Below are 19,108 nucleotides of genomic sequence, written 5' to 3'. Positions count from 1 at the left end.
CAATTCTTTCTGAGCTCTGCAGATTCTGTTTCCTCAAAGTATCTCATCTGGGCTCCATCTTCTCCTCTTCGTTGCCATTTCTCAGGGCTGGCTCCCTCCTCCACACTGTCTGACCCTGACTCTGCTCCTCCCAGCCCTTGCCGCCACACCCCTGCCCCACCCAGCTTCCCGAGCCCTGCTGCCAGAGGCTGGCTGGGCTCCCAGACCCTGCCTCCAGCACTAGAGGCTCCCCAGAGCAGCAGGGCCTCACTATTCAGAGGCTGCTGAGCACCACCCACCCCACCCCCTGTGTGCAGAGCCCAGAGGGATGCTCTCTGTGAAAACCAAGACTTTGGCAAGCTTGAGAAGATCAGGCTTCTGGGACAGACTCCCGGGCTAGCCGAGAGGTGGTGGGAGAAGGCTTTCACGGGGGACCCCCCCACACACAAATTGGGACTCAAAGCTTGGAGCTGGAGTTGCCACTGAATGGCTGTCTCGGTCTCTCATCCATAGGACCCAGATGATTATCTTCCATCCTTCACTGTGCTGTGAAGCTGAAATGCAGGGGAAGGGGTGTGCCATGTTGTCGCAGTGGAGGTGTGGGTCCCAGCTCACAGGAGTCACGAGTGGCGGGAAAGTGCTGCGGCTGCATCTTGGCAATTTTTTCTTTTTTTTTTTTTTTTGGCAATTTTTTCAAGAGGCTACAGACTTGTCAAGTGGAGTTCAGAAAGGGGCAAATGGCCTCCAGAAAAAAGGGCCAAATAAGGTCACCTACAGCTCCATTTCCAGAAATGCCTTGCCAAGTGTCAGGTGTTCCCTGGGGGATGTCGGCTTGGCTAATGGGCAAAGCCATCTACCCCTGCAGGGAGGGTTCTGTTTGTGGCCCTTTATCTCTCTGGATCCTGGAGAGTTGAAAGGGGAACTTTGTGCCTGCTGCCTGCGCACTGCCTGCTGGGCCCTAGGTGGTGGCGACTGAGGGGCTTCTTTCTCCCACAGTCTGGCTGGTGGTCCTAAAGTCATTAAAGTCATTTACTTAGAACGGAATAAAGAAATTCCACATTTGAGAAAGTGAGTCGTTAGCATAAAATGTCTAGCTGAACTTTCTGGTAGCAAAGACAGCTTTTTTCCTGTAGGTTCATTCTGCAGACAGCCAGCATAGAATTGCTTGTGCCACGTTTCATAAAAAACGCACATATTCCACAAACCAGCTCCCCAGGGGGACTGCCCTCCGCTTTGGTGATTCTGCACAGGACATACAACAGGATTCCAGAGGGCGGTCGGGCCCTCCTTCCGGGAGATGGGGAAGTGGCCCAGGCTACAAAGACCTCTGTCTCAAAGATACTGTTTTCAACCCTGGGCTAAAGTGAGCAGTGGTCAAAAGCCATGCCTTTGGCTCAGGCTCCTGTTTTGCTCCTACTTCCCTAGACCACAGGCTGGGACTCTCCCCTAGAGAAGGCCTGGGGCCTGACAAAGTATTTCTGCACATGGACTTTTATGTGGCCGCACTGGGCCACTTCCACAGGGGGCAGACAGCAGGGGCAGGGGGCAGGGAACAGATGACTAATAAGTCCTAAATCTGAACTCCCACATTGGCTTGGCTGTAGGGCCTTAAACATCACTTGTCCTCCTTTCTGTCATGGCTGGGAAAACTGAGGCTTTAGCAGAAGCCATTTGCCGAGTGTCCCCGCACACTATGGTAGCCATCACATTTCGCACACTGAACAGGGCTCCTTTCCTTGAGAGCTGAAGAGTGCCGTCCCCAAGCCAGGATCTAATTCCCACACAAAAACCCACTTTCAACAGAACTTCATAATCTGTACAGTTTGAGCCTCTCTATTCTATAGGGGCAGTGATCCTGACCCCGCAGGGATGGGGCGTGCATGCGTGTACACACACACACACACACACACACATGCACACACACACACATCTGTGCACACACTTTTAAGCAGAATGCCTAACCCTGAAATAAGCTCTGGGTCTTTCCACCCACCCACTCATTCCTTCTGAAGGGGTTATGAGGCCCACAGGGCTGTCCTGTGACTTTCCACAGAAATCTTCACAGACTTAAAACTAGACTGCTTGAGCATCTAGATGGAGAGTTCTCACTCTCCTTCTAAATGGAGGAAATCTGGGGTGCCTGGGTGGCTTAGCAGTTGAGTGTCTGCCTTTGGCTCGGCATGATCCTGGGGTCCTGGGATCGAGTCCCACGTCGGGCTCCCTGCTTCTCCCTCTGCCTGTGTCTCTGCCTCTCTCTGTGTGTCTCTCATGAATAAATAAATAAAATCTTTAAAAATAAATAAATAAATGGAGCCCCACGGTTGTGAAAAGAGGATGTGAGGGGACAGAAGGCCTGGCTCCTTTGTCAACAGTGACTCCGAGGCCTGGGCTCAGGGCTTGTGACCTGGCAGCTGGACTCTTTCTTACCTGACCAGTTAAAAGATCCTCCCGGGTGAGGGCGCGGCCTAGGGAAACACAGCTGTAGTGACGGACCATCGGAGGTTTGGAGGCCACCAAACCCTGCCATCCCACTGCTCCTGTTCTACCAATGGGCCTACTGAGGCTGAGTCAGAGCAGTTTGACAGACATTTTCTGACTACCTCCAGAGGCTGACAGCCCTAACTGTGTGTTCCTTCTCCAATAGAAACATGAAATGGCCCCTTGCTGCCTTCCTGTCTAGTCAAGCCACAGCCCCTACCTGGAGCTTTCTGCTCCCCTCTAACTTAACTGCATGCATGCCTGAGTCCAAGCACGTGGGACTTGTTCCCAAGGTCACGTTGCTCTAGTTGCTCTGCCTTCATTGCACCCATGAAGCTGAGGGGAGTCAGCTCGCCAGATCCCAAGCTCATTCCAAAGACCAAAGGCCCTGCCTCACCCTTTGGAAAACAGGCACTTGGCACAGACTGGGAGTGCCACATCCAAAGGCCCCAGGAAACATCAGGTTGTTGGGCAAATGAGGCAGACTGTGTCCAGCCGGCAGAGGCCAGATTGTACCCCTCAGGACCACCAGCCTAGCAGGGATAAGAAAGTACTGGTGACATGATACTCACCCTAAATGCACCTGCAATCATGTTGCACGTTCTGGCGATCCACTTGCCTTGAGTGTTGGAAAAGATGGCGCTTGAGCCAGGGCTGGCAATTTCTTCTTCTTAATTGGCAGTTCTACTATAGTCAGTGGATTCTAATCACATATGTACATCTGGAAAGGTAAGGAAACATGAAGGAGAGAGGAGGCAAGAGAAAGAAACTCGTCATTCCCCTGGATGCCAGTCAAGGCAGAGCCTGTAACCTTGACTTCAAGGTATGACTGAAGAAGCCCCCAGTCACCTGCCTGACCGCCCACCTGTCCCAAGGCCCTGAGGCCTCCTCTGGATTGGCCCCTTCCCTGGTGGCCCCACTGCTTAGCTGGGGAAAAGTGTGCGTGTTTGGCAGGGTGTGGAGGGGCAGAGAGTAGGCTTTGGATGGCCAAAGACCTTTCATGCAAAAGAAGAGGGAGTAGGTTTCCCCTGGGTGATGCTGAGGCCCCTTGCTGGGTGATGGATATTGGAACCAGAAAGGCCTGTTTCTCATCACACATCCAGAGAGGAGAATTTCTTTTCTTCTTTTTTATTTCAAAGATTTTATTTACTTATTTGAGAGAGAGAGACAGAAACAGAGATTGCGAGAGAGTGCATGAGCAGGGAGGAAAGGGAGAAGCAGACTTGCCGCTGAGTGGGAAGCCCAATTTGGGAACTTGATCCTGGAATCCCGGGATCATGACCTGAGCTGAAGGCAGATGCTTAACCAACTGAGCCCCCCAGGTGCCCCTAGCGAGGAGAATTTCTTGTCACGGGGGAGGGTTCAAGCAAAGCCTGGACCGCCATGTGTCAGGGAATGCCTGCCCCAGCTGGGAGGCTGAGAGCACGATGCTGCAGGACCACATTCCCTGGGATGCTGGGATCACTCAGCTCCCTGGGCCAGAGTCAGCCCTGTGGCCAATTGCCATCTTTTGGCTCTACAGCCCCCAGTATGAGGCTGGGTTTCCAGGGAGCTCTACAAGTCATCTTGCCCCAGGGCTTATCCTGAGGCCTACCAGGGCTCTCTGTGCAGGTATAGCTCTACCTGGTCCAGTCCAGGGACAGGGGTGGCAGGCTCTAGTCTAGGCCCCTAGGCAAGGTGGTCTGGGCCTACCTGCAACATGTAATAAGAACCAGGGCAGGCTCCAAAGGACTCCACAAGCTGGGGGAAGCCCTGGGGTTCCCAACAACGGTGGAAGCTCCGGACACCATGGCCTTGCAGGTGTCAGGCTGGTCCAGAGGGGATTTTCTAAACCTTGGCCCTCCACTCTTCTCTGTGTCTTGTCTTTCTAGCTGTGGCTCCCATCACTCTCTACACTGGGGGCTATTGACTGCATGGTGGGAACCTACTTCTTTTGCTTGCTTTCTCACCTTCTTTTCAGTTAACACATTTTGGCTTCAGTACTCTCTTCACAAAGAACTTCTGTCATTGGCAGCCACAAGACACATTGCTTCTTCTCTTGCCAGCCTGAACCATATATGAGATGCCTTGTTTCTCTGACATGTTCCTTCCTGGCCTTGACTTCATGTACAACTTGGGTAGGGCGGGTGATGCCTCTGCCCCCAAGATGTCAGAGACATTCCAGAAAAACCCCCAAAGACACACTTTCTTCATGGGTGACCCCATCAGAAACATTGAATGCATGAGAAGGAAAGGACACAATACTGCTCAAGATCCTTGCCAGGTTTGGGTGGTATGGAAATTATTTAGTGTCAGACACAGCCCATGTGAAGAGAGATGGGTGCTCATAGGGGTTAACCTTCTTCTGGGGGAGCCTCCCTGGGAGTCGTCTGCATTCAGCAGCCTCTCAGGCAGTTTGAGACTTGCTGACATAGCAATATCCATACAGTATCCATGGCCCTTGGATACCAGGGGCTCCCAAGCCTGCAGAATTGAGAGACCAGAGGGGTAAGGGAGTCTTTCCCACATGTGCCTTCACTGCTGTCATTATGCTGCCCTAGAGATACTCCTATGAGGGGAGCTCCAGGAGGTGGGCCCTGTCACCCCACCAAGCCTCAGCTCCAGACACACTAACCATGCTGTTCTCCACCCTCCCGGTCACATTTGACCCTCACCAACCCCCACCACATCCTTCCCAAATGTAAGTACACAGGGCCTCTTCCTCTGGCAAAATCTCACTCCTTCCAGCCACTCTCCTAAGTCATCTTCCTCAAGCTGAGTGAGCCAGCCCTCCTTGGGGCCCCCTGTCCCGGGCACTCAGCATGATAGACCATCGATGGTGGGCTCCTCAAGGACAGAGCTCAAAGCCTTGGCCACCCCTTGCCCAGCTCCTGAGCCAGGGACTAAGGGACTGTTGAGGCCGGGCCACTGCAGAAGCCTAGTTCAGGAGCTCTCCTCAGGGCCACTTTCCTTCTTTAAAAATATATTTATATTTATAAATATTTATTTATTTATTTATTTATTTATTTATTTATTTATTTGTTTGTTTGTTTATTGTTCAATTTGCCAACATATAGCATAACACCCAGTGCTCATCCCGTCAAGTGCCCTCCCTCAGTGCCCGTCACCCAGTTACTCCAACCCCTGCCCGCCTCCCCTTCCACTACCCCTTGTTTGTTTCCCAGAGTTAGGAGCCTCTCATGGTTTGTCTCCCTCTCTAATTTTTCCCACTCAGTTATCCTCCTTTCCCTTATAATCCCTTTCACTATTTCTTATCTTCCATGTATGAGTGAGACCATATGATGATTGTCCTCCAATTGACTTACTTCACTCAGCATAATACCCTCCAGTTCCATCCACGTTGAAGCAAATGGTGGGTAGTTGTCCTTTCTGATGGCTGAGGAATATTCCATTGTATACACAGACCACAGCTTCTTTATCTTTCGATAGACACTGAGGCTCCTTCCACAGTTTGGCTATTGTGGACATTGCTGTGGACATTGCATTGGGGTTCAGGTGTCTCAGCATTTCACTGCATCTGTATCTTTGGGGTAAATCCCCAGCAGTGCAATTGCTGGGTCGTAGGGTAGCCCTATTTTTAACCCTTTGAGGAACCTCCACACTGTTTTTCAGAGTGGCTGTACCTTTTATGAGGCTAGCATTACTGATTCCAAAAGCAAAGACCCCACCAAAAAGGAGAATTATAGACCAATATCCTTGATGAACACGTATGCAAAAATTCTCAACAGGATACTAGGTAATGGGATCCAACAGTACTTTAAGAAGATTATTCACCTTGATCAAGTGGGATTTATACCCGGGATGCAAGGGTATTTTTTTAATGTTTAATCGAAGTTCAATTTGCCAACACAGGGCCACCTTCCGTTGGTTGCATTAATAGGTGAGGATACAGGAGTGAAATGAGACATATTTCTATGTATGGCATGACTAATTCAGGGGCTTTTTATTACTGATTACAAAAATAGCCCAAATGTGTGAAAGCCCCCTGGGGATGGATGACGTCATGGTGGCCTCTGTGGAGTCTGCTGAATTTGGGGGAGAAGTCACATTGTTACTAGCTATTTTGACTATGCAGAGCAGAGTCCTTGGTGAATGGGAGGCCTATATCTTTCTGCCCTTCCCAGGTCCCAGAGGCTTCAGGATCCACTGGCAAAGGGCGAGCACCCAGTTATCTGCCATCTACTCCAGTCCTGGGGCCTCCGAGAGCAGTAGGATGGCCTCTGCTTCCTAGGAGCCATGCCATGGCCATCGTCATCCTGACAGGGTTCCCCATCCATCTACTCTCAGGGCAGAAAGGAAGATGCTCTCCTCGGGGGCCCTGTGAGCAGCCTGGCACTCAAGCACCTTCCCATAATGCATCTCCTAGCCACCGTGGCTGCCACCGCAAAGGTGAAGCAGGTGAAGCCCATTTCAGAGAGCCTTGCCAAATGGCAGCTCCAGCTCCACCGCAGAATGGGTAGTCACATGGTGGGGTCCCTGCTCTAAAAGAAACTTGGTCATGATGGGGGGGGTGCGTGGGGCTGCTCTATCATCCTCCCTCAACAGAGGGCTTAAAATGCATGTGCTCTGCTACTTCCAGTAGACCTGGCCAGGTTGAACACATTCTCCCAGATAAATCAATCCCCGGCAGCCAGCCCCCAAGATGAAAGGAAGACACCAGACCAAACAATGTTTGTCTGTCACAAAGAGCAGCTCTTAACTGTCAGGCCCAGATACTCAAGGCTAATCTTTATTTTCTCTCAAATTCCTGTGCCAGCAAGTAATCTGAGTTCACCTTGACGAGCGACAGCACTTAAGAAACATTTTGGCAAAAAAGACAACAAAAGGACCCCATTGTGGTCCTCTTTTCCTTGAGGTGAATAGGTGCGGTCCCTTCAATGGCCTCTTGACTGAGTGTATCTCTGGTTCTCAGAGCTATGCGTAGTTTGCTTCACCCAACTTCTGTATAATCACTGCCATAAGCCAGCTCCTAAAAGAGCCTTCAAATAGTGCACCTAATTCTGTTAAGTGCTCCTCCGGTAAAGCTTTTTCCTTCCCAGTTCCACTGAAAGCTGAAAGTACACTCCAGGGTAAAACAAGAGAAGCAAGATAACCAGACCACTGGAGTGGGTGGCTGTGGGGTGCCGTCACTCACACACAGAAGCAGCACCTGAGAGAAAAGAGTAATGTGTGCGTGTGTGCATGTGTGTACGTGTGCATGCGCGCGCGCGCGTGTGTGTGTGTGTGTGTTGTGTGGCCTCATTCTCAGATTCAATCTCCTAGGACCCTTAGCTCCTTAGCTGGAATCAGTAGGACTTTGCCCAGTGTGGCTGGGGGCGCCTTGCTCATGACCTAGGAAAGGGGGAGTGTGCATGGGGTTGAGGGGAGTGGGGAGAAGATTGGGGGAGGCATTAGGCTCCCTGGAAACCCGGCCCTGGGTCCTGAGGAGGAGGCTGAGAACTCCAATTGCCTTGAACTAAGCTGAATGGAGCAATGGGACAATATGGTCGCAGAAAAGTCCCCTGGATCTGTAGAACTGCAGCAGCTCCTGCTGGTGCCTTAGCTCACAGGATTTACTACACACTGCACACAGAAGGTGCGAGACGGCAGGAAGGCAAGGGAGGTTGACCAAGGCAGAGCCTGCATGCTTCTACCCCACGGCTTCCCAGAGCCTGGGCCTGCCCAGGCAGACCCCTAACTCCCACCAGGGTGTTCAAGCTCTGGCCTGGGCCCTGCAGAGCCTGGGCTAGGTGCTGGGGGAACATGTGAGGGTGGGAGGCCAGGAACGGGGGCGTCCAAGGACTCTGACCCAGCAGTGCGGGCAGGAAGGTGGGTATGGAGGGGGGACGGTGGTTCCAGAAGAAAGGTTGGAGGTGGACCTTAAGGAGTGGAAGAGGAACAGATGAGAAGGAAGAGGGATTCGGGAGTCAGGTCTAAGCAAGGATTCCAGTCTGGTCATGTGTTAGTGGTGGGTGTGCAGATAACCTGTCTGTGCCTGGTACCTTATCCATAAAACAGACGTGTAACAACTACACCTATGTTGTCAGGCTGACATGGGCAACCAATTAAATGAAAAGTTATGTCAAAGGCACTTACTCCATACAAAGCAAAGCTCCATATAAGCATAAAAGAAGGGTTAGGCTGCCTCGGACCTGGGAAGAGAAGGGCAGGCCAGGCTAGGCCAGGGCAGAGAGAAGTAGAGGCTGCTGTTGGGCAGCATCTCAGGTAGGCCAGAGGGAGTAGCTTAGGGCCTGAGAAAAGAGGCCGGGCACACAGGCTGCACACAGGCTGCACACGAGTCACAGAGGCCTCCGCAGGTGGCACCTGGCTTTGCACTGGGTCTCCAGGACACGGAGGGGCCAAACAGAGCTTTGCACAGGCAGCAACATGGTCTGAGCTGTGCTGGAGCAGTAGGGACAGTGGGAAATTGGGAAGAGGCTTGAATGGCTCAATCTGCCAGGCTGCTTAGGGAGAAGCCCTGGGAATCCATGGCCCTGCAAAACCCCCAGGGAAGCTGAGCCAAACGGAGCCCACTTTGGTGGCTGTGTGGTCAGCAGAGGGGGATGCTGGCACAGCCCAGCAGCTGCTGGCAGAGAAGTAACACCAGGGAGCTGCTGGCCCCCCTCTGCCCAGACCTCCTGTTCACGAAGCAAAGGACACCATGGCTCCCATTTCTACTGCAGGCCTTCCCTTGTGGAATTCAGGACACAGCAAAGTCTTTGCAAGCACCCCAAGCTGGAGGGGACTACAGGCATCTGGCTCTTGCACCGGCCCTGGGCCGCTCTACCAGGGACACACTGAATGCCCTCCGTAGTGCTATCTCTCGCAGGGGCTCTTTAGGGAATCCCTCAAGGGAGGAGATAACTGCAAGGCAGGGATAAGTGGAGGCAGAGGCAGGGATCCCAGCAGACTGGGTCCCGGCACTGGAAAGAGGCACAGACGAACTGGCGGGAGCCCCATGTCAGGCCGTCAAGGGAACAAGAACTAAGTTCAAGGATTGGGTCCCAGACTTGGACTCTGGCTCCCTTCCTGCCCCATCTCCCATCAGAGGCCCTCTGCTACGGCTCAGCACCCAGACATCTGCCTGCTGTGTCCCACCTGCCCAGCTGCAGGCTGCTAGTCTGCCTCAGAGCCTCGTAACTGGGAGCTCCTGCTGACAACATGCCCAGGCCCGTGTGCAAGTGACTCAAGGCTCCGAGAGCCCGGGCAGACCCGCAGGGAGCAGCCAGTAGGAGGGGCTGAAACGGCCTCAGTTTACATGGCCCAAAGGGCGGGGGGCCAGGACGCCTGGCAGTGCTGGAGACTCTAGAAGATACTGAGGATGAAACCAAAGGAACTTGAACTTCATCCGTTCCCTAAAAGGGGGCAACTTTTGAGAAACCAGCACTCCTCCCAGGCACACCCATTGGACGGCTAAAGACTGGTGCTTCTGGGTGAACTGTCTTCCTCTGCACACCCTGTGTCTGGGCGGAGGGTCTGCAGGCAAGCCTGCAGGAGCCGGGAGCCCCAGTAGGCTCGGCATGATGCCGAGATGGCACAAGCTCTGATTCTCCGGTAGTGACGCGTGCTTTTGTGGGTGGGGAAAGCCAAGACTTTTGGTAGGTCGCTGGGAAATGGGCCTCACACACATCTAGAACATTCTGGTTGGTGCCAGGCTATTTTGTGATTTTTGTCTCATAATCAAACCACGCAGCCAAAACCATAAGCAGCATGCCAACTTCTAACATGAGTATCACTTTACCCTGGTAATGAATATGATCACTTAAAAAGTACAATAAACAACACCTTTGTGTACCTGGGTTTTTTTTGTTTGTTTGTTTGTTTGCATATTCCACAAGACATACACAGACCAAGAGCTTGTCAGAGAGGGAGGAGACCTAAGGGAACTTAAGGCCAACCTCTACACTTCCGGGATGGGGGAGCCAAGTCCTAGAATAAATGAAAATATAGGCACTTCCTCTGGATTTGGATCGTAGCTTATCATCTACAAAACCATCACACCATCTCTTGAGCTTTATTTGTGCTGTGCCAGGCAAGATATGCAGCGGATTAGAGCAGGTAATCAGGACTCAGACCCCATGAGTCAGAAACTTACTGTGTTTTTCATCTCTCTGGGCCTCAGTTACCTCTTCCGCTAAGTGGGAACAATAATAGAACCTCTCTTCAGGCGGTTGTGAGCATTCAATGAAATAATACAGAGAATGTGTTTAGCACAGTATCTGGCACACAATATGGACTTAAAAAGTGTTGGTGATTATTTTTTTGATCTTATCAGTACCCACAAGAGCCTCCTAAAGTAAGAAGAAAAAGATCATGAGCCCATTTGGCAGAGAATGTGTCAGGGGAGGACATAACTGCAAGGTCCCATGTCTCCGAGGCATAGGGATAGGTGGAGGCCCCCTCCTTCCAGAAAGTTGAGGCTTGGGGAGATACAGTGGTTTGCTTGATTTTACATAGCTTGTCAGTGGTAGAGCGGGGAATCAACCCCAGATCTTTACACTATACTCAGAGCCCTTTTTATCAGACTGGCCACATCCTGTGAAGACTCCTCCTACTAGCTCACCACCTTGTTTATAAATAAAGTCAAGGAGACACCTCTCTTTTTCCACTGCATTGCAGTAAGAAAAACAACATTAATATTTATACTTTTCTAAAGATCTGAAGTGGCTTCCAATGCAAACACAGATTAAAGAGAGTGCTGGAATCTAACTTTTGAGTGGCAAGTCAGCAGCATGCAGAGAAGGGAGAGGTCATTTCACTGAGCCCCTGGGTGAGACCACTGACACCAAAATCTGCTTGGCTCTGAGCTTCCTGGCAGCCACAGCACAGGAACGATGGGGCCAGATTCTGTTCAGCATTGTCAGTAGGAAAGTCTCTGGATCAAGAAGTGACCAGGGTGGTGCCTTGGTGGCTCAGTGGTTGAGCGGCTGCCTTCAGCTCAAGGCGTAATCCTGGGGTCCTGGGATCGAGTCCCATATTGGGCTCCCCACAGGGAGCCTGCTTCTCCCTCTGCCTGTGTCTCTGCCTCTCTTTGTGTGTCTCTCATGAATAAATAAATAAAATCTTAAAAAAATAAAAAAAGAAGTGAGCAGGGATGGCAGGGGGTGGCAAGACAGTGCTATGTCATTCCTAGGCCTGATCTACTGCTGGGTTGCACAAGCAGAGGAAGGGGAAGCCTGTACCTGCCCAAAGCTTCCGCCCTTGAGATGCCATGGTCATGCAGACCCAGGCCTGCCCTGGAGACACCCGTGCCGAGATCTCAGAGGCAGCTGGGTCACACCAGCTGTCCCCAGCTGAAATCCCTTTTAAGGGAGGCATGTGACAGGCCAGGCCCAGCAGGGCCGCAGAGGTCAAGGAGCTAGAAAGTGCTCCTTGGGAAGATGGTCAGGCCAGAGCAGCACAGAGAAGGGGGCTGTTGGCATCAGTGGGGAACAGAATGGAGTTAGTTCAAAGAGTAGCAGGAGCTTTGTCCCAGTCTGAGCAGGCAGGAGTGCAGGGTTCCATGGCTCGGCAGCTCTTCCTTCAGCTACCGGGTCCCTGGGGACCCAAGCATCATTTCACCCATGTCATCACTGCTGGGGGGGTGAGGGGACACATGGAAGAGCAGAGAGAGTGGAGGGGCCCCAATGGCTCAGAAAGCCGAGACTCAGGTGCCTTTCAAAGGCACTGCTTCATAGGGACACTCAGTGGTTGAGTAGGGAGCCTGCTTCTCCCTCTGCCTGTGTCTCTGCCTTTCTCTGTGTGTCTCTCGTGGATAAATAAATAAAATCTTTAAAATAAAATAAAATAAAATAAAATAAAATAAAATAAAATAAAATAAAGCCACTGCTTCATTGAAACACACACATACTGTTCTGGGTTGACTCACGGCCCTCCCTAAACTCAGATGGTGACATTCTGGACTCTAGTACCTCTGAAGGTGACTGCATGTAGAAACAGGGTTGTTGCAGATATAATTAGCTAAGTTAAGATGAGGTCAGGCTGGAGTAAGGTGGACTTCCCATCCGATGTGATGTGTCCTTACATGAGGAGGAGAGAGACACACAGTGAGAATGTGGCGTGAACATGAAGGTAGAGACAGGGGTGGGGGTGGGGGTGGGGATGAAGTCAAGGAGCAGCAACGACTGCAAGGAAAGCACCAGAAGCTAGGAGAGAAGCAAGAAGCAGAATCTCCTGACAGCTCTCAGAGGTAGCCAGCCCTGCTGGCCCCAGATCTCAGACTCGGGCCTCGAGAAGCGGGAGACGGTACATCTCTGTGGTCGAAGCCCCTTAGTTCATGGTATTTTGTTACAGCAGGCCTAGAAAGCTAATACACACTTGCATGCACACACCCACGTGCACACACACATACACATGCACACACTCACACCCTCCCTATAGGTACAAATTCCCTTTTCCAGCCCTGCAACCCAACACGCCCCCCGAAGAAGCCAGGCACAGCAGGGGTTGAGCACGTGCAAAACATTAGCTGGGTTTAAATCAGCTTTCCATTAAAAAAAACAATCAACTTCCCAAAAACAGAGCTCCACTTCTCTACCAATGCTCTATAGTCTCAAAGGCGCCTTCACAATCACCATCCGCGGGTGGCGGGGACTGCTGTCTGCTTGCAGGGGAAGAGAGGACAACCCAGAGGAGAGGTGGGAGGCTGCACGACTGGGAAGCCAGGGGAGGAGGGCAGCCTCCCCTCTTCCAGGCCCGCGCGTGAGGATTTCTGGGCTTGGGCTCGGGGGCCAGGCCGGGGCCAGGAGAGGGCAGGCCTCAGTGGGTAAAAAAAATCCACTTGACTTCTCAGCACTTCTCCCTGAGTGTCCTCTCAGCCAGCTTGATAGCATTCTGTCTACTTCAGTTCTGATGATCTTCACCACCTTGGCTAATTAGGACTCTGTCTTCCTTTCCATTGTTTTCGATTGTCTTCCTAATTCTATCCTGTTCTATTCTTTCTTACTGAGGCCACACTTGGCTGGAGTCAGAGCCCTTTAGTGTTCTTTCTCTCATTTTCCACTCGCCTAGCAAGCTCTGAGGAGGCAGGCAGGGCATGTGCTATTTCTCCATACCCCTGGGGCAAAGAAAGGGGAACGTGGTTTCCCATCAGAACTGGAGTAGTTTGGGCTCAAATTCCAGTCTTCATGTTCAGTATTGTTTTCATGACAATGAGTTTTGATTATTGAGCACCTACTGTGGGTCAGGCACTACCCTACCCGCCTGGTGGACATTCTCATTGATCCCTTCCATCTACCAGGTGAGGAGATAAGAGTGACATAAGAGAGGCCACCCAGGGTACCTGGTTGGTTCAGTGGTTGAGTGTCTGCCTTCGGCCCAGGGCATGATCCTGGGGTCCTGGGATCAAGTCCCACATCGGGCTCCCTACATGGAGCCTGCTTCTCCCTCTGCCTGTGTCTCTGCCTCTCTCTCTGTGTCTCTCATGAATGAATGAATGAATGAATGGGAGGCCACCCGCCCGAAGTCAGAAGGTGAGTACATGGCAAAGCCAGGATGCAACTGTAGGTTTGGCTCCTCTGTAGCCTGGCCGGACACAACCGCCTAATAATGCTATCTCCTCTGGGTCACCTCCAGAGATGAAGACTTGAACAAGTGGCCAGTTTGACAACTTGTTCCCAGCCCTACAGCAGATTCTTGTAAGGACTGGCCCCAAGTGCCCACTACCCAGCTGGGAGGCCAGTAATCCATGCGGGAAGTCCCCTGGCCCAGGGCCCAGCTCCTGAGGGTTACTTTCAGTCTCGGTCCCTCCTTGTTAACTCCTGGAACCCGATGGCCAGCTCTCTTGGGGCCTGGTGAGTGGCAAATACCTGGGAATGCTCCAGTGACACCTTTCCTCTCGTCCACAGCTGGCCTGGGGCATAGCTGGCATAAACTATTTGCCCTGTGCAGGTGACAGGAACCCTCACAAGTGAGTCATCCTTAGAACTTTTCTGGGCTTGACCTGAAAGGGTCCAGAGAACCAGCAGTCATTCTGGCCTGGGACACCTCTCTCTGCTAAGAGGGGCTAACAGAGCTGGTAACTAGGGTTGGTTGGAGTGGGTGGGGGTTGCCCTCAGTGGCCCTACCTGCTAAAGTCGGTGGCATATCTCACCCACCTGTGATGTAAGAGCTCAGCCTTAGAGAATAGTCTAGGGGAAAGAGAGAAATCTTCCTAGAGAAAAAGAAACCATTTTCTCTAAGAATTGTAAGCTCTGGAGATTTGCAAGGGAACAGCACAGATGCTAAACTAACATGCTGGGGAAGAAGGCAGGTGCCAGGCTAAATAAAGAAATGTGAGTACATACACAGAGAACACGCTCCTTTATTTCCACAGGGAGGCACAAATGTATATTAATGAGGATTTTGAATGCCAAGAAATCAAATAACGACATAAACATCACAGTAAACACCAAAGCCCCAGAGTTGGCTGCCATCATTTACTATGCGAGGGGCAGAGGACTTCGACTGTCCCCTGCTCTGCACCCCACCCCTCCAAAGTTTCAACAAAGACAATTGCTCTGCTTGTGGGATTAGAACTTTAAGCTCCATAAGTAAGAGAAGCTCTTGATTTTGAGCCTTGATACTGTAGAGAAGCCCTAGGAAACCACTGCATGTGCTAAAAAGGCATAACAGCAAGGATGTGGGCTGGGATTCATGTTCTGGGCAAGGAGCTCTGTATTAAGTCTTGAGGCACATTGGCTTCCTACTCCCAAGGGGAGCACACACCTTTGGATGTGATAGGAAATGTGGCAGAGAAAAGGAACCTAGAAAGGCCAGCTTCCTCACATGATCCACACACACAAGAGAAGGGCTCCTTAGCACATGACTTGGGAGAGTGTGGGTGTGAGTGGCCAGATTGCCACAGATAGGTCAACTGCATCAATGCCATGCAATCCAATTTGGGCCTGTGGTGGATATCTATCTCCTTCTGGCTGCCCAGCATCCTAACTCCCTTTCCTGGGGACTTTGAGGAAGCTGAAAGTACCAGTTACTTTGCTAGCTTCCTTTTGAAGTGGGGGCACAATATATCAATTCGATATTTTTTAAGATTTTATTTATTTATTCATGGGAGACACACAAAGAGAGGCAGAGACACAGGCAGAGGGAGATGCAGGCTCCTGGCCGCAGGGAGCCTGATGCGGGACTCGATCACAGGACCCCAGGATCATGACCCGAGCCAAAGGCAGACACTCAACCACTGAGCCACCCAGGTGTCCCTATCAATTAGATTTTGAGTCAGTATCAATGAAGACAAGCAGGGCCAGCAGAGAATCTGCCATGGTATCCCATTATCTGGAGCAACTATATCCGTGGTGCCATCATTGATGATGATGTTAGTGGACAAACTACAAAGTCTATCACTCAGTGTTGCCAACAGAGATGTTTTCACCAGGCTGGTTCTGTACCATGATTTTGTCTGTGGATTCGGCTATCTAGCCAACAAGCCTGACTCTCTAATCCTCCCAGCAATTCTGTGAGCTACCCAATATCCTTCCTATCAATTTCCTTATATAAAGGCCCCAAAGGTTGCATTCTTCTTTCTGATTCTGTGTCATTTCAGATCTTGCCCCCATAATCCTTATTATCTTATTAGACCTTTCATATTTTAGAAGAACTATTCTTTAATGTTTTAACTAGAAGTGTTAGCTCTCTTTAGTGGGAAGGCTCATCCCCTATTATATAAAATGGAAGTCCCAACTTTTCAACTCTGATTTCTTCATCATGGACAGGCAGCCACGAGCCAGGGATTCACCTAGGCTCTAGTACAGCTCTTATCGATTTTTTTCATTGTCCATTTTATCATTGTAATGATAACTTTTTGAGTAAATGAACAGGGTCTAATTTATCTCTACACCTTCAGCACTGAGCACAGTGCCTGGCTCACAACAAATACTTAGGAAATACTGTGTGAATGAGTGGAATATTTAGGATGTGGTTCTTAGAAGACAGGAGATTTGTGGTGGACCCCAAAGGACGGTTGGGTTGTAGAGAAGATAAGGAAGGATATATTCCAGGTTCTCTACAAGGACTTATTGGTCCTTTATTATTCAGAGTTCTTAGTTGTAAGCAATAGAAACTAGCTCTAGATGATTTTCCGAAGAAAGAATTAGGTAACTGGAAAATAAGTTAGAAGAAAATAAAATATGCACAAAGAAGCAAATGAACAGAAAGGGACACAGAGGATGGAATGAGAAGATCTAACCTATGTGTAATTTGCATCCAGGGAGGAAACAGGAAAGGAAAGGGAAAATGGGAGTAGAAGAAATATTCAAAGAGCTAGTGGCTAAAGACATTCCAAAACTGATAAAAGGCATCAAACTGCAGATTCAAGAGGCTTACAAACCTCAACAAGGATAAATGCAGCCTGGGAAGAGGGAATGAAGTGCCACCTCTTTACTGCCATAAGGTACTTAAAAGTATCGGTTCCCTAGTCAATCTCTGTGCTTGTCATTGCTGGGCAGGGGTGGGAGTTCCAGCTCCCAACCAGGCTTCCACCAATCCCTACGTGGCTGGAAGGTGCTTTGTTACTGCTCTCCGTGTTTTCCACCAACACTACAGAGTAGGGTAGTGACCTTGTTACCACGGGGTGGTGATGAATGTCTTGAATCTCCACTAGACCTCCTGGGCCACAGCAGGCCCTTCGGGGGGCCTCATTACTTCCTCATGGGGCTGGAAGTTCAGGCTCCCCAGATGGTCTTCACTGACACTACAGTGGGATAAATTATGTTGCTACTGGCTAAAGTGAATGTAAATCCTAGCTCCCCACTCAGCCTTCTCTGAGCCTCATTAGAGACTGGAAAGGGTGGAAATCTAGGTTCCCCATTCAGTCTATGATGGTGTGGGTGTTGGTGGGGCCACAGCTTTTTCCTGTGATATTTGGCTAGAGTAGAATAGTCATGATCTAAAAGTTTTCTGTCTTGCTAGGCTGCCCCTAGGTTGGACTATTCTGAATTTGCTTATGGGGTAGATACACCAATCTATATTTGTGTCAAAATTGATAGAACTATGTACAAAAATGTTAATTTATAAATAAAATGCTTAAAAATTAAGAGAAAAATTGAAGGACTTATGCCAACAGACTTAAAGGCTCACTATAAAGATGGAATAATTGTGTAAGTATGGTATTGTCGTAAGGGTAGCCAAACAGATCAATGGAAAAGCATAGAAAGTCCAGAAATAGCTTCAGACACATTGGACAATTGAGTTTCAACAAAGGAGCCAATGTAATTCAATAGGTGATGGCAGAGACTTTTTAAAAAATGGTGTGATTACAACTGAATATTCATATAGGGAAAAATGAACTTCAATCTTTATCATACACCATCTACAAAAATTTATATGAATGGACCATAAATCTAAATATAAAAGCAAAACTATAACAATTTTAAGGGAAAAACAGGAGAAATATTTGCAAGTTTGGAATAGGCTAACATTTTCTGTATAGGACACAAAAAGGATGAACCATATAAGAAAAAAATGATACACTGGGTTTCATCAAATTTTGCTCTGTAAGAGAATGAACAAGAAAATTAAATGATAAATTTGCAAACCATATATTTGAAAAAGGATTTATATCCAGAATCTATGAATTACACTTATAATTTAATAACAAGACAAGCAACCTAATTTAAAAGTGGGCAATTTAAATAGACACTGCACAAAAGAAGACATATGAATGCCAAACAAGCACATGAAAATATACTCTCCATCGTTTGTCATCAGGGAGATACAAATTAAAGCACAAAGAGATACCACTTCACACCTACTTGAATGGTAAAAATTGAAAATCTAGACAATAAAAATCATTAGCAAGGACGTAGAGTAACTGGATCTCTTAAACTTTCCATTGTGGGGATGCAAAATGGCATAATCACATGGAATACTCTGGCAGTTTCTTAAAAGTTTAAAATATACTAACCATATAGCCCAGCAACTCCATTACTAAGTATTAGCCAAGAGAAATGAAAATGTATGTTCACACAGATATTTGTACACAAACGTTCATAGCAGCTTCAATTCTAATAATTAAAAACTGGAAATAACCCAAATGTCATCAATAGTTCCAGGAAATAGAATACTACACAGCACTGGGGGGGGGGGGAACCTTGTTGATTCATTGTTGATTCATGCAACAACATGAATGGGCTCAAAAAGTTGTAGTAAGCAAAAAAAAAAAAGAAAGAATAAAGAAAGAAAGAAGAAAGAGAGAAAGAAAGAAAGAAAGAGAAAAAGAAAGAGAAAGAAAGAAAAGAAAGAAAGAAAGAAAGAAAGAAAAAGAAAGAGAAAAAGAAGAAAGAAAGAAAGAAAGAAAGAAAGAAAGAAAGAAAGAAAAGAAAGAAAGAAAGAAAGAAAGAAGAAAGAAAGAAAGAAAGAAGAAAGAAAGAAAGAAAGAAAGAAAGAAAGAAAGAAAGAAAGAAAGAAAGAAAGAAAGAAGAAAGAAAGAAAGAAAGAAAGAAAGAAAGAAAAAGCAAGCGAGCTTGGGACAAAATACTCTAGGTAGAGTATTATTCCATTTATATGAAATTCTACAAAAGGCAAGACTTATTTATAGTGATGGAAAAGAGATCAGTACTTGCCTGGGGCTGGGGTGGAGGGGTTTGAGTGCAAAAGGGCATGAGGGAGCTTTTTGAGGTAATGGAAATGTACTATATCAATAACATGGATCAATCTTGCAAACAATAGAAGGAAGCCA

At 49.0% G+C, this 19,108-nt stretch overlaps 1 long non-coding RNA gene across 4 annotated transcripts in view; it reads right to left on the bottom strand.

Annotated features, from left to right (window-relative positions):
• LOC112668440 (uncharacterized) overlaps positions 1–19,108 on the bottom strand; it is a 269,115-nt gene that overhangs the window by 101,984 nt on the left and 148,023 nt on the right. For all 4 annotated transcript variants that reach the window (XR_004812948.1, XR_007409289.1, XR_003141685.1 and 1 more), the window contains one exon: positions 3,030–3,178. This is a non-coding gene — a long non-coding RNA (uncharacterized LOC112668440). The remainder of the gene's footprint in view (positions 1–3,029; positions 3,179–19,108) is intronic.

Source organism: Canis lupus, chromosome X (assembly GCF_003254725.2).
Source record: "Canis lupus dingo isolate Sandy chromosome X, ASM325472v2, whole genome shotgun sequence".
Lineage (NCBI taxonomy): Eukaryota > Metazoa > Chordata > Mammalia > Carnivora > Canidae > Canis > Canis lupus.
The sequence above is the reverse complement of the archived record's forward strand: the minus strand, read 5'-3'. Positions and strand labels throughout refer to the sequence as shown.